The sequence below is a fragment of the Pseudophryne corroboree genome, unplaced genomic scaffold (genome assembly GCF_028390025.1).
Source record: "Pseudophryne corroboree isolate aPseCor3 unplaced genomic scaffold, aPseCor3.hap2 scaffold_490, whole genome shotgun sequence".
NCBI lineage: Eukaryota > Metazoa > Chordata > Amphibia > Anura > Myobatrachidae > Pseudophryne > Pseudophryne corroboree.
In genome coordinates this window covers 28,894-45,796 of record NW_026970098.1, presented here as the reverse complement: position 1 = coordinate 45,796, position 16,903 = coordinate 28,894, and the positions used below count along the sequence as shown (strand labels likewise).

Here is a 16,903-nt window from a genome sequence, read left to right as displayed (position 1 = left end):
TGCCCTGCACGCCCCTTTTCTCTTTTCAAATGCAGACGAGGGTTGAAGCCAACTTTGACCCACTGCTTGGATGACATCACCGTATGCAAATCCATCTGCTGCAGGCCTTCCCCCAGGAATGCTTGCACTAGTTGTTGCATTTGGTTTGTTGTTTGACCCACTGCTTGGATGACATCACCGTATGCAAATCCATCTGCTGCAGGCCTTCCCCCAGGAATGCTTGCACTAGTTGTTGCATTTGGTTTGTTGTTTGGGGGTGCTTCATTATTAGGCAGCCTTCTGCCCTCCCATGTTCATCTGAAAATTTGTGTTCTCCCTGCAGTTGTTGTCCCCAGATGAGAGTTCCCTTGTGCTGCCTCAGTTGAATCTCCTTTACTTGACAGAGATGTGCCTGAGCAGCGGCCCTCCCCAGCCCTATCCCAAATCATACTTATTTTGCATAGGAGATACCATGGTCATGAAGATTGTTCTCCCAGGGTGAGGTTCATTCATTGCATTCTGGGTATGCTGACCCCTGTGATTTCCCCAAATGTGGGAAACTCGACTGCATTATTTGCGGTAGTGGGGGACTGTGTTTGTGCTTTCCTCTGGTCAGCTCTGGTAAAAGTCAGATTTATTTGTCTCAGATCTTCCTCTAGCCTTGTTCTTCTTTCGAGAGTTCCCTTGTGCTGCCTCAGTTGGATCTCCTTCACTTGACAGGGGGGTACCCGAGCAGCGACCCTCCCCAGCTCTAGCCCAACTTCTACTTACCTGGCAGGTGAGATACTATGATCATGTAGGTGCTTCTCCCAGGGCAAGGCTCACCCATTGCACTCTGGGTGTGCTGCTCCTGCGATTTCCCCAAATGTGGGAAACTTGACTGCATAATTTGTGTTTCCCCTGGTCGGCTCTCATATAATTCAGATCTCTTTGTCTCAGGTCTCTCTCCAGCCTAGTTTGCTGTCTGTTTCAACTTCTCTTTTCTTGAGCCGCTCCCTTCTATGCCCTTGCGCACTATCCTGACTTCTCCCGTCTGCTTACTTTGTGCCTTCCAATGCACAATGCAAACTACAGGTAGTGCTGCAGGGCCCACACCCTTTTACTTGCCGTTCAGAGCAGCTCTGGAGCTGTTACAGTGCCCAGCTGCTGCAAGAAATCAGCTTGAATGCTTCAGGGGCTGGGGCATAGCCAACATGAGCCCCACACCGAAGGAGGGTGGAGGTGTTTAATGCGAACTAGGGGTCATCCAAGCGCCGCAAAAGGCCGCCATGCCCTGCACGCCCCTTTTCTCTTTTCATATGCAGACGAGGGTTGAAGCCAACTTTGACCCACTGCTTGGATGACATCACCATATGCAAATCCATCTGCTGCAGGCCTTCCCCCAGGAATGCTTGTACTAGTTGTTGCATTTGGTTTGTTGTTTGGGGGTGCTTCAGTATTAGGCAGCCTTCTGCCCTCCCATGTTTATCTGGAAATATGTGTTCTCCCTGCAGTTGTTGTCCCCAGATGAGAGTTCCCTTGTGCTGCCTCAGTTGAATCTCCTTTACTTGACAGAGATGTGCCTGAGCAGCGGCCCTCCCCAGCCCTATCCAAAATCATACTTATTTTGCATAGGCGATACCATGGTCATGAAGATTGTTCTCCCAGGGTGAGGTTCATTCATTGCATTCTGGGTATGCTGACCCCTGTGATTTCCCCAAATGTGGGAAACTCGACTGCATTATTTGTGGTAGTGGGGGACTGTGTTTGTGCTTTCCTCTGGACAGCTCTGGTAAAAGTCAGATTTATTTGTCTCAGATCTTCCTCTAGCCTTGTTCTTCTTTCGAGAGTTCCCTTGTGCTGCCTCAGTTGGATCTCTTTCACTTGACAGGGGGGTGCCAGAGCAGCGACCCTCCTCAGCTCTAGCCCAACTCCTACTTACCTGCCAGGTGAGATACTTTGATCATGAAGGTGCTTCTCCCAGGGCAAGGCTCACCCATTGCACTCTGGGTGTGGTGCCCCTGCGATTTCCCCAAATGTGGGAAGCTTGACTGCATAATTTGTGTTTCCCCTGGTCAGCTCTCGTATAATTCAGATCTCTTTGTCTCAGGTCTCTCTCCAGCCTAGTTTGCTGTCTGTTTCCACTTCTTTTTTCATGAGCCCCTCCCTTTTATACCCTTGTGCACTATCCTGACTTCTCCTCCTGTCTGCTTACTTTGTGCCTTCCAATGCACAATGCAAACTACAGGTAGTGCTGCAGGGCCCACACCCTTTTACTTGCCGTACAGAGCAGCTCTGGAGCTGTTACAGTGCCCAGCTGCTGCAAGAAATCAGCTTGAATGCTTCAGGGGCTGGGGCATAGCCAACATGAGCCCCACACCGAAGGAGGGTGGAGGTGTTTAATGTGAACTAGGGGTCATCCAAGCGCCGCAAAAGGCCGCCATGCCCTGCACGCCCCTTTTCTCTTTTCATATGCAGACGAGGGTTGAAGCCAACTTTGACCCACTGCTTGGATGACATCACCGTATGCAAATCCATCTGCTGCAGGCCTTCCCCCAGGAATGCTTGCACTAGTTGTTGCATTTGGTTTGTTGTTTGGGGGTGCTTCAGTATTAAGCAGCCTTCTGCCCTCCCATGTTCATCTGAAAATATGTGTTCTCCCTGCAGTTGTTGTCCCCAGATGAGAGTTCCCTTGTGCTGCCTCAGTTGAATCTCCTTTACTTGACAGAGATGTGCCTGAGCAGCGGCCCTCCCCAGCCCTATCCCAAATCATACTTATTTTGCATAGGAGATACCATGGTCATGAAGATTGTTCTCCCAGGGTGAGGTTCATTCATTGTATTCTGGGTATGCTGACCCCTGTGATTTCCCCAAATGTGGGAAACTCGACTGCATTATTTGTGGTAGTGGGGGACTGTGTTTGTGCTTTCCTCTGGTCAGCTCTGGTAAAAGTCAGATTTATTTGTCTCAGATCTTCCTCTAGCCTTGTTCTTCTTTCGAGAGTTCCCTTGTGCTGCCTCAGTTGGATCTCTTTCACTTGACAGGGGGGTGCCCGAGCAGCGACCCTCCCCAGCTCTAGCCCAACTCCTACTTACCTGCCAGGTGAGATACTATGATCATGAAGGTGCTTCTCCCAGGGCAAGGCTCACCCATTGCACTCTGATTTCCCCAAATGTGGGAAGCTTGACTGCATAATTTGTGTTTCCCCTGGTCGGCTCTCGTATAATTCAGATCTCTTTGTCTCAGGTCTCTCTCCAGCCTAATTTGCTGTCTGTTTCCACTTCTTTTTTCATGAGCCCCTCCCTTTTATACCCTTGTGCACTATCCTGACTTCTCCTCCTGTCTGCTTTCTTTGTGCCTTCCAATGCACAATGCAAACTACAGGTAGTGCTGCAGGGCCCACACCCTTTTACTTGCCGTACAGAGCAGCTCTGGAGCTGTTAGAGTGCCCAGCTGCTGCAAGAAATCAGCTTGAATGCTTCAGGGGCTGGGGCATAGCCAACATGAGCCCCACACCGAAGGAGGGTGGAGGTGTTTAATGCGAACTAGGGGTCATCCAAGCGTCGCAAAAGGCCGCCATGCCCTGCACGCCCCTTTTCTCTTTTCATATGCAGACGAGGGTTGAAGCCAACTTTGACCCACTGCTTGGATGACATCACCGTATGCAAATCCATCTGCTGCAGGCCTTCCCCCAGGAATGCTTGCACTAGTTGTTGCATTTGGTTTGTTGTTTGGGGGTGCTTCAGTATTAGGCAGCCTTCTGCCCTCCCATGTTCATCTGAAAATATGTGTTCTCCCTGCAGTTGTTGTCCCCAGATGAGAGTTCCCTTGTGCTGCCTCAGTTGAATCTCCTTTACTTGACAGAGATGTGCATGAGCAGCGGCCCTCCCCAGCCCTATCCCAAATCATACTTATTTTGCATAGGAGATACCATGGTCATGAAGATTACTCTCCCAGGGTGAGGTTCATTCATTGCATTCTGGGTATGCTGACCCCTGTGATTTCCCCAAATGTGGGAAACGCGACTGCTTTATTTGTTGGTAGTGGGGGGACTGTGTTTGTGCTTTCTTCTGGTCAGCTCTGGTAAAAGTCAGATTTCTTTGTCTCAGATCTTCCTCTAGCCTTGTTCTTCTTTCGAGAGTTCCTTTGTGCTGCCTCAGTTGGATCTCCTTCACTTGACAGGGGGGTGCCCGAGCAGCGACCCTCCCCAGCTCTTGCCCAACTCCTACTTACCTGCCAGGTGAGATACTATGATCATGAAGGTGCTTCTCCCAGGGCAAGGCTCACCCATTGCACTCTGGGTGTGCTGCCCCTGCGATTTCCCCAAATGTGGGAAACTTGACTGCATAATTTGTGTTTCCCCTGGTCGGCTCTCGTATAATTCAGATCTCTTTGTCTCAGGTCTCTCTCCAGCCTAGTTTGCTGTCTGTTTCCACTTCTCTTTTCTTGAGCCGCTCCCTTCTATGCCCTTGCGCACTATCCTGACTTCTCCCGTCTGCTTACTTTGTGCCTTCCTACGCACAATGCGAACTACAGGTAGTGCTGCAGGGCCAACACCCTTTTAGTTGCCTTACAGAGCAGCTCTGGAGCTGTTACAGTGCCCAGCTGCTGCAAGAAATCAGCTTGAATGCTTCAGGGGCTGGGGCATAGCCAACATGAGCCCCACACCGAAGGAGGGTGGAGGTGTTTAATGCGAACTAGGGGTCATCCAAGCGCCGCAAAAGGCCGCCATGCCCTGCATAACCCTTTTCTCTTTTCATATGCAGATGAGGGTTCCAGCCAACTTTGGCCCACTGCTTGGATGACATCACCGTATGCAAATCCGTCTTCTGCAGACCTTCACCCAGGAATGCTTTTACTAGTTGTTGCATTTGGTTTGTTGTTTGGGGGTGCTTCAGTATTAGGCAGCCTTCTGCCCTCCCATGTTCATCTGAAAATATGTGTTCTCCCTGCAGTTGTTGTCCCCAGATGAGAGTTCCCTTGTGCTGCCTCAGTTGAATCTCCTTTACTTGACAGAGATGTGCATGAGCAGCGGCCCTCCCCAGCCCTATCCCAAATCATACTTATTTTGCATAGGAGATACCATGGTCATGAAGATTACTCTCCCAGGGTGAGGTTCATTCATTGCATTCTGGGTATGCTGACCCCTGTGATTTCCCCAAATGTGGGAAACGCGACTGCTTTATTTGTTGGTAGTGGGGGACTGTGTTTGTGTTTTCCTCTGGTCAGCTCTGGTAAAAGTCAAATTTCTTTGTCTAAGATCTTCCTCTAGCCTTGTTCTTCTTTCGAGAGTTTCCTTGTGCTGCCTCAGTTGGATCTCCTTCACTTGACAGGGGGGTGCCCGAGCAGCGACCCTCCCCAGCTCTAGCCCAACTCCTACTTACCTGCCAGGTGAGATACTATGATCATGAAGGTGCTTCTCCCAGGGCAAGGCTCACCCATTGCACTCTGGGTGTGCTGCCCCTGCGATTTCCCCAAATGTGGGAAACTTGACTGCATAATTTGTGTTTCCCCTGGTCAGGTCTCGTATAATTCAGATCTCTTTGTCTCAGGTCTCTCTCCAGCCTAGTTTGCTGTCTGTTTCAACTTCTCTTTTCTTGAGCCGCTCCCTTTTATACCCTTGTGCACTATCCTGACTTCTCCTCCTGTCTGCTTACTTTGTGCCTTCCAATGCGCAATGCAAACTACAGGTAGTGCTGCAGGGCCCACACCCTTTTACTTGCCTAACAGAACAGCTCTGGAGCTGTTACAGTGCCAAGCTGCTGCAAGAAATCAGCTTGAATGCTTCAGGGGATGGGGCATGGCCAACATGAGCCCCACACCGAAGGAGGGTGGGGGTGTTTAATGCAAACTAAGGGTCATCCAAGCGCCGCAAAAGGCCGCCATGCCCTGCATACCCCTTTTCTCTTTTCATATGCAGATGAGGGTTCCAGCCAACTTTGGCCCACTGCTTGGATGACATCACCGTATGCAATTCCGTCTTCTGCAGAACTTCCCCCAGGAATGCTTGTACTAGTTGTTGCATTTGGTTTGTTGTTTGGGGGTGCTTCAGTATTAGGCAGCCTTCTGCCCTCCCATGTTCATCTGAAAATATGTGTTCTCCCTGCAGTTGTTGTCTCCAGATGAGAGTTCCCTTGTGCTGCCTCAGTTGAATCTCCTTTACTTGACAGAGATGTGCCTGAGCAGCGGCCCTCCCCAGCCCTATCCCAAATCATACTTATTTTGCATAGGCGATACCATGGTCATGAAGATTGTTCTCCCAGGGTGAGGTTCATTCATTGCATTCTGGGTATGCTGACCCCTGTGATTTCCCCAAATGTGGGAAACTCGACTGCATTATTTGTGGTAGTGGGGGACTGTGTTTGTGCTTTCCTCTGGTCAGCTCTGGTAAAAGTCAGATTTCTTTGTCTCAGATCTTCCTCTAGCCTTGTTCTTCTTTCGAGAGTTCCCTTGTGCTGCCTCAGTTGGATCTCCTTCACTTGACAGGGGGTGCCCGAGCAGCAATCCTCCACAGCTCTGGCCCAACTCCTACTTACCTGCCAGAAGAGATACTATGATCTTCACTGTTAGGGCAATCAGGATGTGGAATTCCCTGCCAGGGAAGGTGGTAATGGCGGACTCTGTAATTGGATTTAAAAAAGGAATGGATACATTTCTGAATGAAAAAGCTATCCAAGGTTATAATACTTAAAATATCAACATGGTTAATCCGGGGGTAACATGAGTTGTAGTAGCTAACTAGTCATAAAACATTATTCAGCAAGTATGTAGAATCATCACAACTTAAAACAGGTTGAACACGATGGGCAATTTGCCTCTATTCAACCTCAAAAACTATGTTACTATATGTTACTATATTACTATGTTACTGTAGTATACAGAACACCACAATGCAATGAGCAGTGATAGTGAGCACTGATGAGGATACTAGAACTGACACTGAGCAGCAAGATGCAGCACTGGACTATTAGTAATGTACTGTAGTATGCTGAGCACAACAATGCAGCACAAGACAATGAGCAGTGATACTGAGCACTGATGAGGATGCTACTGAGAACTGACACTGAGCAGGAGAGACACACTACTAGTATTACTGAGCAGCAATAAGTATCCACTGATACTGAGCACTGATATTGAGATTTCCACTGAGAGAACATAGCCACGTCCTCTCCGCTCTCTCTTCAATGCACGAATTAAAATGGCGGCAACGCGCAGCTCTTTATATGGAATCCGAATCTCGCGAGAATCCGACAGCGGGATGATGACATTTTCCCTTGTTCAGGTTTTCCGAGTCAGGCGGGAACAACCGAGCCTGCCTCGTACCAGTGTAAACCACGTGGAGTTCGTGGGGAATTCGGTTCTCGGAGAACCGAACCCGCTCCTCTCTACCTTATACCCATCAATTTTTTTTATTTTCAATCTAAGCCCCTGCAGTTTTCTGTAAGCATCTGCTTTGCTATGATGATCAACAAGTCACAAGGGCAAACACTCAGGGCTTGAGGCGTAGATCTTAGGACCAGCTGCTACAAGCATGGCAGAGGTGTCACTATCACTGGTGACACCCAGAGAGGTGGCGAGGGAGATTGTAATGCAGTGCGCGCAGATAAGCAGCGCAATGGTAAAAAGGAGGCATGGTTTCATAGGTAGGGGCGTGGCCTGGTGGCCTGAATCTACATTTTGTTGCTCCGGGTGTCCCGGGGGTTGGGGGCTGCACCGGGGACTAGTGTGTGAGCGGTGCTGGCTCCTGCACAGTGACATGGCATGGCCACTAGAGATGTGCACCGGAAATTTTTCGGGTTTTGTGTTTTGGTTTTGGGTTCGGTTCCGCGGCCGTGTTTTGGGTTCGAACGCGTTTTGGCTAAACCTCACCGAATTTTTTTTGTCGGATTCGGGTGTGTTTTGGATTCGGGTGTTTTTTTCAAAAAACCCTAAAAAACAGCTTAAATCATAGAATTTGGGAGTCATTTTGATCCCAAAGTATTATTAACCTCAATAACCATAATTTCCACTCATTTTCAGTCTATTCTTAACACCTCACACCTCACAATATTATTTTTAGTCCTAAAATTTGCACCGAGGTCGCTGGATGACTAAGCTCAGTGACCCAAGTGGCCGACACAAACACCTGGCCCATCTAGGAGTGGCACTGCAGTGTCACGCATGATGGCCCTTCCAAAAAACACTCCCCAAACAGCACATGACGCAAAGAAAAAAAGAGGCGCAATGAGGTAGCTGTGTGACTAAGCTCAGCGACCCAAGTGGCCGACACAAACACCTGGCCCATCTAGGAGTGGCACTGCAGTGTCACGCAGGATGGCCCTTCCAAAAAACACTCCCCAAACAGCACATGACGCAAAGAAAAAAAGAGGCGCAATGAGGTAGCTGTGTGACTAAGCTCAGCGACCCAAGTGGACGACACAAACACCTGGCCCATCTAGGAGTGTCACTGCAGTGTCACGCAGGATGGCCCTTCCAAAAAACACTCCCCAAACAGCACATGACGCAAAGAAAAAAAGAGGCGCAATGAGGTAGCTGTGTGACTAAGCTCAGCGACCCAAGTGGCCGACACAAACACCTGGCCCATCTAGGAGTGGCACTGCAGTGTCACGCAGGATGGCCCTTCCAAAAAACACTCCCCAAACAGCACATGACGCAAAGAAAAATAAAAGAAAAAAGAGGTGCAAGGTGGAATTGCCTTGGGCCCTCCCACCCACCCTTATGTTGTATAAACAGGACATGCACACTTTAACCAACCCATCATTTCAGTGACAGGGTCTGCCACACGACTGTGACTGAAATGACGGGTTGGTTTGGACCCCCACCAAAAAAGAAGCAATTAATCTCTCCTTGCACAAACTGGCTCTATAGAGGCAAGATGTCCACCTCATCATCCTCCGATTCATCACCGTGTACATCCCCCTCCTCACAGATTATCAATTCGTCCCCACTGGAATCCACCATCTCAGCTCCCTGTATACTTTGTGGAGGCAATTGCTGCTGGTCAATGTCTCCACGGAGAAATTGATTATAATTCATTTTAATGAACATCATCTTCTCCACATTTTCTGGAAGTAACCTCGTACGCCGATTGCTGACAAGGTGAGCGGCGGCACTAAACACTCTTTCGGAGTACACACTTGTGGGAGGGCAACTTAGGTAGAATAAAGCCAGTTTGTGCAAGGGCCTCCAAATTGCCTCTTTTTCCTGCCAGTATACGTACGGACTGTCTGACGTGCCTACTTGGATGCGGTCACTCATATAATCCTCCACCATTCTTTCAATGGTGAGAGAATCATATGCAGTGACAGTAGACGACATGTCCGTAATCGTTGGCAGGTCCTTCAGTCCGGACCAGATGTCAGCATCAGCAGTCGCTCCAGACTGCCCTGCATCACCGCCAGCGGGTGGGCTCGGAATTCTGAGCCTTTTCCTCGCACCCCCAATTGCGGGAGAATGTGAAGGAGGAGCTGTTGACCGATCAAGTTCCGCTTGACTTGATAATTTTCTCACCAGCAGGTCTTTGAACCCCTGCAGACTTGTGTCTGCCGGAAAGAGAGATACAACGTAGGTTTTAAATCTAGGATCGAGCACGGTGGCCAAAATGTAGTGCTCTGATTTCAACAGATTGACCACCCGTGAATCCTGGTTAAGCGAATGAAGGGCTCCATCCACAAGTCCCACATGCCTAGCGGAATCGCTCTGTCTTAGCTCCTCCTTCAATGTCTCCAGCTTCTTCTGCAAAAGCCTGATGACGGGAATGACCTGACTCAGGCTGGCAGTGTCTGAACTGACTTCACGTGTGGCAAGTTCAAAAGGTTGCAGAACCTTGCACAACGTTGAAATCATTCTCCACTGCGCTTGAGACAGGTGCATTCCACCTCCTATATCGTGGTCAGATGTATAGGCTTGAATGGCCTTTTGCTGCTCCTCCATCCTCTGAAGCATATAGAGGGTTGAATTCCACCTCGTTACCACTTCTTGCTTCAGATGATGGCAGGGCAGGTTCAGGCGTTTTTGGTGTTGCTCCAGTCTTCTGTACGTGGTGCCTGTACGCCGAAAAGTGTCCCGCAATTCTTGTGGCCACCGACAGCATCTCTTGCACGCCCCTGTCGTTTTTTAAATAATTCTGCACCACCAAATTCAAGGTATGTGCAAAACATGGGACGTGCTGGAATTTGCCCAGATATAATGCACGCACAATATTGCTGGCGTTGTCCGATGCCACAAATCCACAGGAGAGTCCAATTGGGGTAAGCCATTCTGTGATGATCTTCCTTAGTTGCCGTAAGAGGTTTTCAGCTGTGTGCGTATTCTGGAAAGCGGTGATACAAAGCGTAGCCTGCCTAGGAAAGAGTTGGCGTTTGCGAGATGCTGCTACTGGTGCCGCCGCTGCTGTTCTTGCGGCGGGAGTCAATACATCTACCCAGTGGGCTGTCACAGTCATATAGTCCTGAGTCTGCCCTGCTCCACTTGTCCACATGTCCGTGGTTAAGTGGACATTGGGTACAACTGCATTTTTTAGGACACTGGTGAGTCTTTTTCTGAGGTCTGTGTACATTTTCGGTATCGCCTGCCTAGAGAAATGGAACCTAGATGGTATTTGGTACCGGGGACACAGTACCTCAATCAAGTCTATAGTTGGCTCTGAAGTAATGATGGATACCGGAACCACGTTTCTCACTGCCCAGGATGCCAAGGCCTCAGTTATCCGCTTTGCAGCAGGATGACTGCTGTGATATTTCATCTTCCTTGCAAAAGACTGTTGGACAGTCAATTGCTTGGTGGAAGTAGTAAAAGTGGTCTTACGACTTCCCCTCTGGGATGACCATCGACTCCCAGCAGCAACAACAGCAGCGCCAGCAGCAGTAGGCGTTACACTCAAGGATGCATCGGAGGAATCCCAGGCAGGAGAGAACTCGTCAGAATTGTCAGTGACATGGCCTGCAGGACTATTGGCATTCCTGGGGAAGGAGGAAATTGACACTGAGGGAGTTGGTGGGGTGGTTTGCGTGAGCTTGGTTACAAGAGGAAGGGATTTACTGGTCAGTGGACTGCTTCCGCTGTCGCCCAAAGTTTTTGAACTTGTCACTGACTTATGATGAATGCGCTGCAGGTGACGTACAAGGGAGGATGTTCCGAGGTGGTTAACGTCCTTACCCCTACTTATTACAGCTTGACAAAGGCAACACACGGCTTGACACCTGTTGTCCGCATTTCTGTTGAAATACTTCCACACCGAAGAGCTGATTTTTTTGGTATTTTCACCAGGCATGTCAATGGCCATATTCCTCCCACGGACAACAGGTGTCTCGCCGGGTGCCTGACTTAAACAAACCACCTCACCATCAGAATCCTCCTTGTCAATTTCCTCCCCAGCGCCAGCAACACCCATATCCTCCTCATCCTGGTGTACTTCAACACTGACATCTTCAATCTGACTATCAGGAACTGGACTGCGGGTGCTCCTTCCAGCACTTGCAGGGGGCGTGCAAATGGTGGAAGGTGCATGCTCTTCACGTCCAGTGTTGGGAAGGTCAGGCATCGCAACCGACACAATTGGACTCTCCTTGTGGATTTGTGATTTTGAAGAACGCACAGTTCTTTGCTGTGCTTTTGCCAGCTTAAGTCTTTTCATTTTTCTAGCGAGAGGCTGAGTGCTTCCATCCTCATGTGAAGCTGAACCACTAGCCATGAACATAGGCCAGGGCCTCAGCCGTTCCTTGCCACTCCGTGTGGTAAATGGCATATTGGCAAGTTTACGCTTCTCCTCCGACGATTTTTATTTAGATTTTTGAGTCCTTTTTTTACTGATCTTTTGTGTTTTGGATTTTACATGCTCTGTACTATGACATTGGGCATCGGCCTTGGCAGACGACGTTGATGGAATTTCATCGTCTCGGCCATGACTAGTGGCAGCAGCTTCAGCACGAGGTGGAAGTGGATCTTGATCTTTCCCTATTTTTGGAACCTCAACATTTTTGTTCTCCATATTTTAATAGGCACAACTAAAAGGCACCTCAGGTAAACAATGGAGATGGATGGATACTAGTATACTTATGGATGACGAGTGACTGACGACACAGAGGTAGCTACAGCCGTGGACTACCGTACTGCGTCTGCTAGTATAGAGATGATAATTAATGATATAAAAAAAAAATATATATAACTACTGTAGGTATATATAATATAATGACGGACCTGGTGGACACTGTCAGCAGACTGCTAAACTACTAGTATGAAGAAGATAGAAAAAAACTTCCACCACAGGTAGGTAGGTATACAATTATGGACGAGCACTGACGACACAGAGATAGCCACAGCCGTGGACTACCGTACTGCGTCTGCTAGTATAGAGATGATAATTAATGATATAAAAAAAAATATATATAACTACTGTAGGTATATATAATATAATGACGGACCTGGTGTAATTCAGATCTCTTTGTCTCAGGTCTCTCTCCAGCCTAGTTTGCTGTCTGTTTCCACTTCTCTTTTCTTGAGCCGCTGCCTTCTATGCCCTTGTGCACTCTCCTGACTTCTCCTGTCTGCTTACTTTGTGCCTTCCAACGCACAATGCAAACTACAGGTAGTGCTGCAGGGCCCACACCCTTTTACCTTGCCTTACAGAGCAGCTCTGGAGCTGTTACAGTGCCCAGCTGCAGCAAGAAATCAGCTTGAATGCTTCAGGTGCTGGGGCATAGCCAACAAGAGCCCCACACCGACGGAGGGTGGAGGTGTTTAATGCAAACTAGGGGTCAGCCAAGCGCCGCAAAAGGCCGCCATGCCCTGCATGCCCCTTTTCTCTTTTCATATGCAGACGAGGGTTGAAGCCAACTTTGACCCACTGCTTGGATGACATCACCATATGCAAATCCATCTGCGGCAGGCCTTCCCCCAGGAATGCTTGCACTAGTTGTTGCATTTGGTTTGTTGTTTGGGGGTGCTTCAGTATTAGGCAGCCTTCTGCCCTCCCATGTTCATCTGAAAATATGTGTTCTCCCTGCAGTTGTTGTCCCCAGATGAGAGTTCCCTTGTGCTGCCTCAGTTGAATCTCCTTTACTTGACAGAGATGTGCCTGAGCAGCGGCCCTCCCCAGCCCTATCCCAAATCATACTTATTTTGCATAGGAGATAACATGGTCATGAAGATTGTTCTCCCAGGGTTAGGTTCATTCATTGCATTCTGGGTATGCTGACCTCTGTGATTTCCCCAAATGTGGGAAACTCAACTGCATTATTTGTGGTAGTGGGGGACTGTGTTTGTGCTTTCCTCTGGTCAGCTCTGGTAAAAGTCAGATTTCTTTGTCTCAGATCTTCCTCTAGCCTTGTTCTTCTTTCAAGAGTTCCCTTGTGCTGCCTCAGTTGGATCTCCTTCACTTGACAGGGGGGTGCCCGAGCAGCGACCCTCCCCAGCTCTAGCCCAACTCCTACTTACCTGCCAGGTTAGATACTATGATCATGAAGTTGCTTCTCCCAGGGCAAGGCTCACCCATTGCACTCTGGGTGTGCTGCCCCTGCGATTTCCCCAAATGTGGGAAACTTGACTGCATAATTTGTGTTTCCCCTAGTCGGCTCTCATATAATTCAGATCTCTTTGTCTCAGGTCTCTCTCCAGCCTAGTTTGCTGTCTGTTTCCACTTCTTTTTTCTTGAGCCCCTCCCTTCTACACCCTTGTGCACTATCCTGACTTCTCCTCCTGTCTGCTTACTTTGTGCCTTCCGATGCACAATGCAAACTACAGGTAGTGCTGCAGGGCCCACACCCTTTTACTTGCCTTACAGAGCAGCTCTGGAGCTGTTACAGTGCCAAGCTGCTGAAAGAAATCAGCTTGAATGCTTCAGGGGCTGGGGCATGGCCAACATGAGCCCCACACCGAAGGAGGGTGGGGGTGTTTAATGCGAACTAAGGGTCATCCAAGCGCCGCAAAAGGCCGCCATGCCCTGCATTCCCCTTTTCTCTTTTCATATGCAGATGAGGGTTCCAGCCAACTTTGGCCCACTGCTTGGATGACATCACTGTATGCAAATCCGTCTTCTGCAGACCTTCCCCCTGGAATGCTTGAACTAGTTGTTGCATTTGGTTTGTTGTTTGGGGGTGCTTCAGTATTAGGCAGCCTTCTGCCCTCCTATGTTCATCTGAAAATATGTGTTCTCCCGGCAGTTGTTGTCCCCAGATGAGAGTTCCTTTGTGCTGCCTCAGTTGAATCTCCTTTACTTGACAGAGATGTGCCTGAGCAGCGGCCCTCCCCAGCCCTTTCCCAAATCATACTTATTTTGCATAGGAGATACCATGGTCATAAAGATTGTTCTCCCAGGGTGAGGTTCATTCATTGCATTCTGGGTATGCTGACCCCTGTGATTTCCCCAAATGTGGGAAACTCAACTGCATTATTTGTGGTAGTGGGGGACTGTGTTTGTGTTTTCCTCTGGTCAGCTCTGGTAAAAGTCAGATTTCTTTGTCTCAGATCTTCCTCTAGCCTTGTTCTTCTTTCGAGAGTTCCATTGTGCTGCCTCAGTTTGATCTCCTTCACTTGACAGGGGGGTACCCAAGCAGCGACCCTCCCCAGCTCTAGCCCAACTCCTACATACCTGCCAGGTGAGATACTATGATCATGAAGGTGCTTCTCCCAGGGCAAGGCTCACCCATTGCACTCTGGGTGTGCTGCTCCTGCGATTTCCCCAAATGTGGGAAACTTGACTGCATAATTTGTGTTTCCCCTGGTCGGCTCTCGTATAATTCAGATCTCTTTGTCTCAGGTCTCTCTCCAGCCTAGTTTGCTGTCTGTTTCCACTTCTCTTTTCTTGAGCCGCTGCCTTCTATGCCCTTGTGCACTCTCCTGACTTCTCCTGTCTGCTTACTTTGTGCCTTCCAACGCACAATGCAAACTACAGGTAGTGCTGCAGGGCCCACACCCTTTTACTTGCCTTTCAGAGCAGCTCTGGAGCTGTTACAGTGCCCAGCTGCTGCAAGAAATCAGCTTGAATGCTTCAGGGGCTGGGGCATAGCCAACATGAGCCCCACACCGACGGAGGGTGGAGGTGTTTAATGCGAACTAAGGGTCATCCAAGCGCCGCAAAAGGCCGCCATGCCCTGCATACCCCTTTTCTCTTTTCATATGCAGATGAGGGTTCCAGCCAACTTTGGCCCACTGCTTGGATGACATCACCGTATGCAAATCCGTCTTCTGCAGACCTTTTCCCAGGAATGCTTGTACTAGTTGTTGCATTTGGTTTGTTGTTTGGGGGTGCTTCAGTATTAGGCAGCCTTCTGCTCTCCCATGTTCATCTGAAAATATGTGTTCTCCCTGCAGTTGTTGTCCCCAGATGAGAGTTCCCTTGTGCTGCCTCAGTTGAATCTCCTTTACTTGACAGAGATGTGCCTGAGCAGCGGCCCTCCCCAGCCCTATCCCAAATCATACTTATTTTGCATAGGAGATACCATTGTCATGAAGATTGTTCTCCCAGGGTGAGGTTCATTCATTGCATTCTGGGTATGCTGACCCCTGTGATTTCCCCAAATGTGGGAAACTCGACTGCATTATTTGTGGTAGTGGGGGACTGTGTTTGTGCTTTCCTCTGGTCAGCTCTGGTAAAAGTCAGATTTCTTTGTCTCAGATCTTCCTCTAGCCTTGTTCTTTTTTCGAGAGTTTCCTTGTGCTGCCTCAGTTGGAGCTCCTTCACTTGACAGGGGGGTGCCCGAACAGCGACCCTCCCCAGCTCTAGCCCAACTCCTACTTACCTGCCAGGTGAGATACTATGATCAGGAAGGTGCTTCTCCCAGGGCAAGGCTCACCCAATGCACTCTGGGTGTGCTGCTCCTACGATTTCCCCAAATGTGGGACACTTGATTACATAATTTGTGTTTCCTCTGGTCGGCTCTCGTATAATTCAGATCTCTTTGTCTCAGGTCTCTCTCCAGCCTAGTTTGCTGTCTGTTTCCACTTCTCTTTTCTTGAGCCGCTCCCTTCTATGCCCTTGTGCACTATCCTGACTTCTCCCGTCTGCTTACTTTGTGCCTTCCAAAGCACAATGCAAACTACAGGTAGTGCTGCAGGGCCCACACCCTTTTACTTGCTTTACAGAGCAGCTCTGGAGCTGTTACAGTGCCCAGCTGCTGCAAGAAATCAGCTTGAATGCTTCAGGGGCTGGGGCATAGCCAACATGAGCCCCACACCGAAGGAAGGTGGAGGTGTTTAATGCGAACTAGGGGTCATCCAAGCGCCGCAAAAGGCCGCCATGCCCTGCACACCCCATTTTTATTTTCATATGCAGACGAGGGTTGAAGCCAACTTTGACCCACTGCTTGGATGACATCACCATATGCAAATCCATCTGCTGCAGGCCTTCCCCCAGGAATGCTTGCACTAGTAGTTGCATTTGGTTTATTGTTTGGGGGTGCTTCAGTATTAGGCAGCCTTCTGCCCTCCCATGTTCATCTGAAAATATGTGTTCTCCCTGCAGTTGTTGTCCCCAGATGAGAGTTCCCTTGTGTTGCCTCAGTTGAATCTCCTTTACTTGACAGAGATGTGCCTGAGCAGCGGCCCTCCCCAGCCCTATCCCAAATCATACTTATTTTGCATAGGAGATACCATGGTCATGAAGATTGTTCTCCCAGGGTGAGGTTCATTCATTGCACTCTAAGTATGCTGACCCCTGTGATTTCCCCAAATGTGGGAAACTCGACTGCATTATTTGTGGTAGTGGGGGACTGTGTTTGTGCTTTCCTCTGGTCAGCTCTGGTAAAAGTCAGATTTCTTTGTCTCAGATCTTCCTCTAGCCTTGTTCTTCTTTCGAGAGTTCCCTTGTGCTGCCTCAGTTGGATCTCCTTCACTTGACAGGGGGTGCCCGAGCAGCAATCCTCCACAGCTCTAGCCCAACTCCTACTTACCTGCCAGGTGAGATACTATGATCTTCACTGTTAGGGCAATCAGGATGTGGAATTCCCTG

At 49.1% G+C, this 16,903-nt stretch overlaps 15 non-coding genes and 2 pseudogenes across 15 annotated transcripts; all 17 read left to right on the top strand.

Annotated features, from left to right (window-relative positions):
- Positions 1-426: 426 nt before the first annotated feature.
- LOC135029489 (U1 spliceosomal RNA) lies at positions 427-590 on the top strand. Its single transcript, XR_010225616.1, has one exon. It is a non-coding gene; the product is annotated as a U1 spliceosomal RNA (small nuclear RNA).
- Positions 591-742: 152 nt separating this feature from the next.
- LOC135029534 (U1 spliceosomal RNA) lies at positions 743-884 on the top strand (annotated as a pseudogene).
- A 692-nt stretch (positions 885-1,576) lies between these two features.
- Positions 1,577-1,740, top strand: LOC135029712 (U1 spliceosomal RNA). Its single transcript, XR_010225812.1, has one exon. It is a non-coding gene; the product is annotated as a U1 spliceosomal RNA (small nuclear RNA).
- Positions 1,741-1,892: 152 nt separating this feature from the next.
- On the top strand, positions 1,893-2,055 carry LOC135029612 (U1 spliceosomal RNA). Its single transcript, XR_010225721.1, has one exon. It is a non-coding gene; the product is annotated as a U1 spliceosomal RNA (small nuclear RNA).
- Positions 2,056-2,729: 674 nt separating this feature from the next.
- LOC135029691 (U1 spliceosomal RNA) lies at positions 2,730-2,893 on the top strand. The gene has a single exon (XR_010225792.1). It is a non-coding gene; the product is annotated as a U1 spliceosomal RNA (small nuclear RNA).
- A 972-nt stretch (positions 2,894-3,865) lies between these two features.
- LOC135029542 (U1 spliceosomal RNA) lies at positions 3,866-4,031 on the top strand. Its single transcript, XR_010225666.1, has one exon. It is a non-coding gene; the product is annotated as a U1 spliceosomal RNA (small nuclear RNA).
- Positions 4,032-4,183: 152 nt separating this feature from the next.
- Positions 4,184-4,346, top strand: LOC135029543 (U1 spliceosomal RNA). The gene has a single exon (XR_010225667.1). It is a non-coding gene; the product is annotated as a U1 spliceosomal RNA (small nuclear RNA).
- A 671-nt stretch (positions 4,347-5,017) lies between these two features.
- On the top strand, positions 5,018-5,182 carry LOC135029555 (U1 spliceosomal RNA). The gene has a single exon (XR_010225677.1). It is a non-coding gene; the product is annotated as a U1 spliceosomal RNA (small nuclear RNA).
- A 152-nt stretch (positions 5,183-5,334) lies between these two features.
- Positions 5,335-5,497, top strand: LOC135029547 (U1 spliceosomal RNA). The gene has a single exon (XR_010225671.1). It is a non-coding gene; the product is annotated as a U1 spliceosomal RNA (small nuclear RNA).
- Positions 5,498-6,171: 674 nt separating this feature from the next.
- Positions 6,172-6,335, top strand: LOC135029711 (U1 spliceosomal RNA). Its single transcript, XR_010225811.1, has one exon. It is a non-coding gene; the product is annotated as a U1 spliceosomal RNA (small nuclear RNA).
- Positions 6,336-13,068: 6,733 nt separating this feature from the next.
- Positions 13,069-13,232, top strand: LOC135029500 (U1 spliceosomal RNA). Its single transcript, XR_010225627.1, has one exon. It is a non-coding gene; the product is annotated as a U1 spliceosomal RNA (small nuclear RNA).
- A 152-nt stretch (positions 13,233-13,384) lies between these two features.
- Positions 13,385-13,519, top strand: LOC135029614 (U1 spliceosomal RNA; annotated as a pseudogene).
- A 702-nt stretch (positions 13,520-14,221) lies between these two features.
- LOC135029694 (U1 spliceosomal RNA) lies at positions 14,222-14,385 on the top strand. Its single transcript, XR_010225795.1, has one exon. It is a non-coding gene; the product is annotated as a U1 spliceosomal RNA (small nuclear RNA).
- A 152-nt stretch (positions 14,386-14,537) lies between these two features.
- On the top strand, positions 14,538-14,700 carry LOC135029572 (U1 spliceosomal RNA). The gene has a single exon (XR_010225690.1). It is a non-coding gene; the product is annotated as a U1 spliceosomal RNA (small nuclear RNA).
- A 671-nt stretch (positions 14,701-15,371) lies between these two features.
- On the top strand, positions 15,372-15,535 carry LOC135029705 (U1 spliceosomal RNA). Its single transcript, XR_010225805.1, has one exon. It is a non-coding gene; the product is annotated as a U1 spliceosomal RNA (small nuclear RNA).
- Positions 15,536-15,687: 152 nt separating this feature from the next.
- LOC135029619 (U1 spliceosomal RNA) lies at positions 15,688-15,850 on the top strand. The gene has a single exon (XR_010225724.1). It is a non-coding gene; the product is annotated as a U1 spliceosomal RNA (small nuclear RNA).
- Positions 15,851-16,521: 671 nt separating this feature from the next.
- LOC135029690 (U1 spliceosomal RNA) lies at positions 16,522-16,685 on the top strand. The gene has a single exon (XR_010225791.1). It is a non-coding gene; the product is annotated as a U1 spliceosomal RNA (small nuclear RNA).
- The last annotated feature ends 218 nt before the right edge of the window (positions 16,686-16,903 follow it).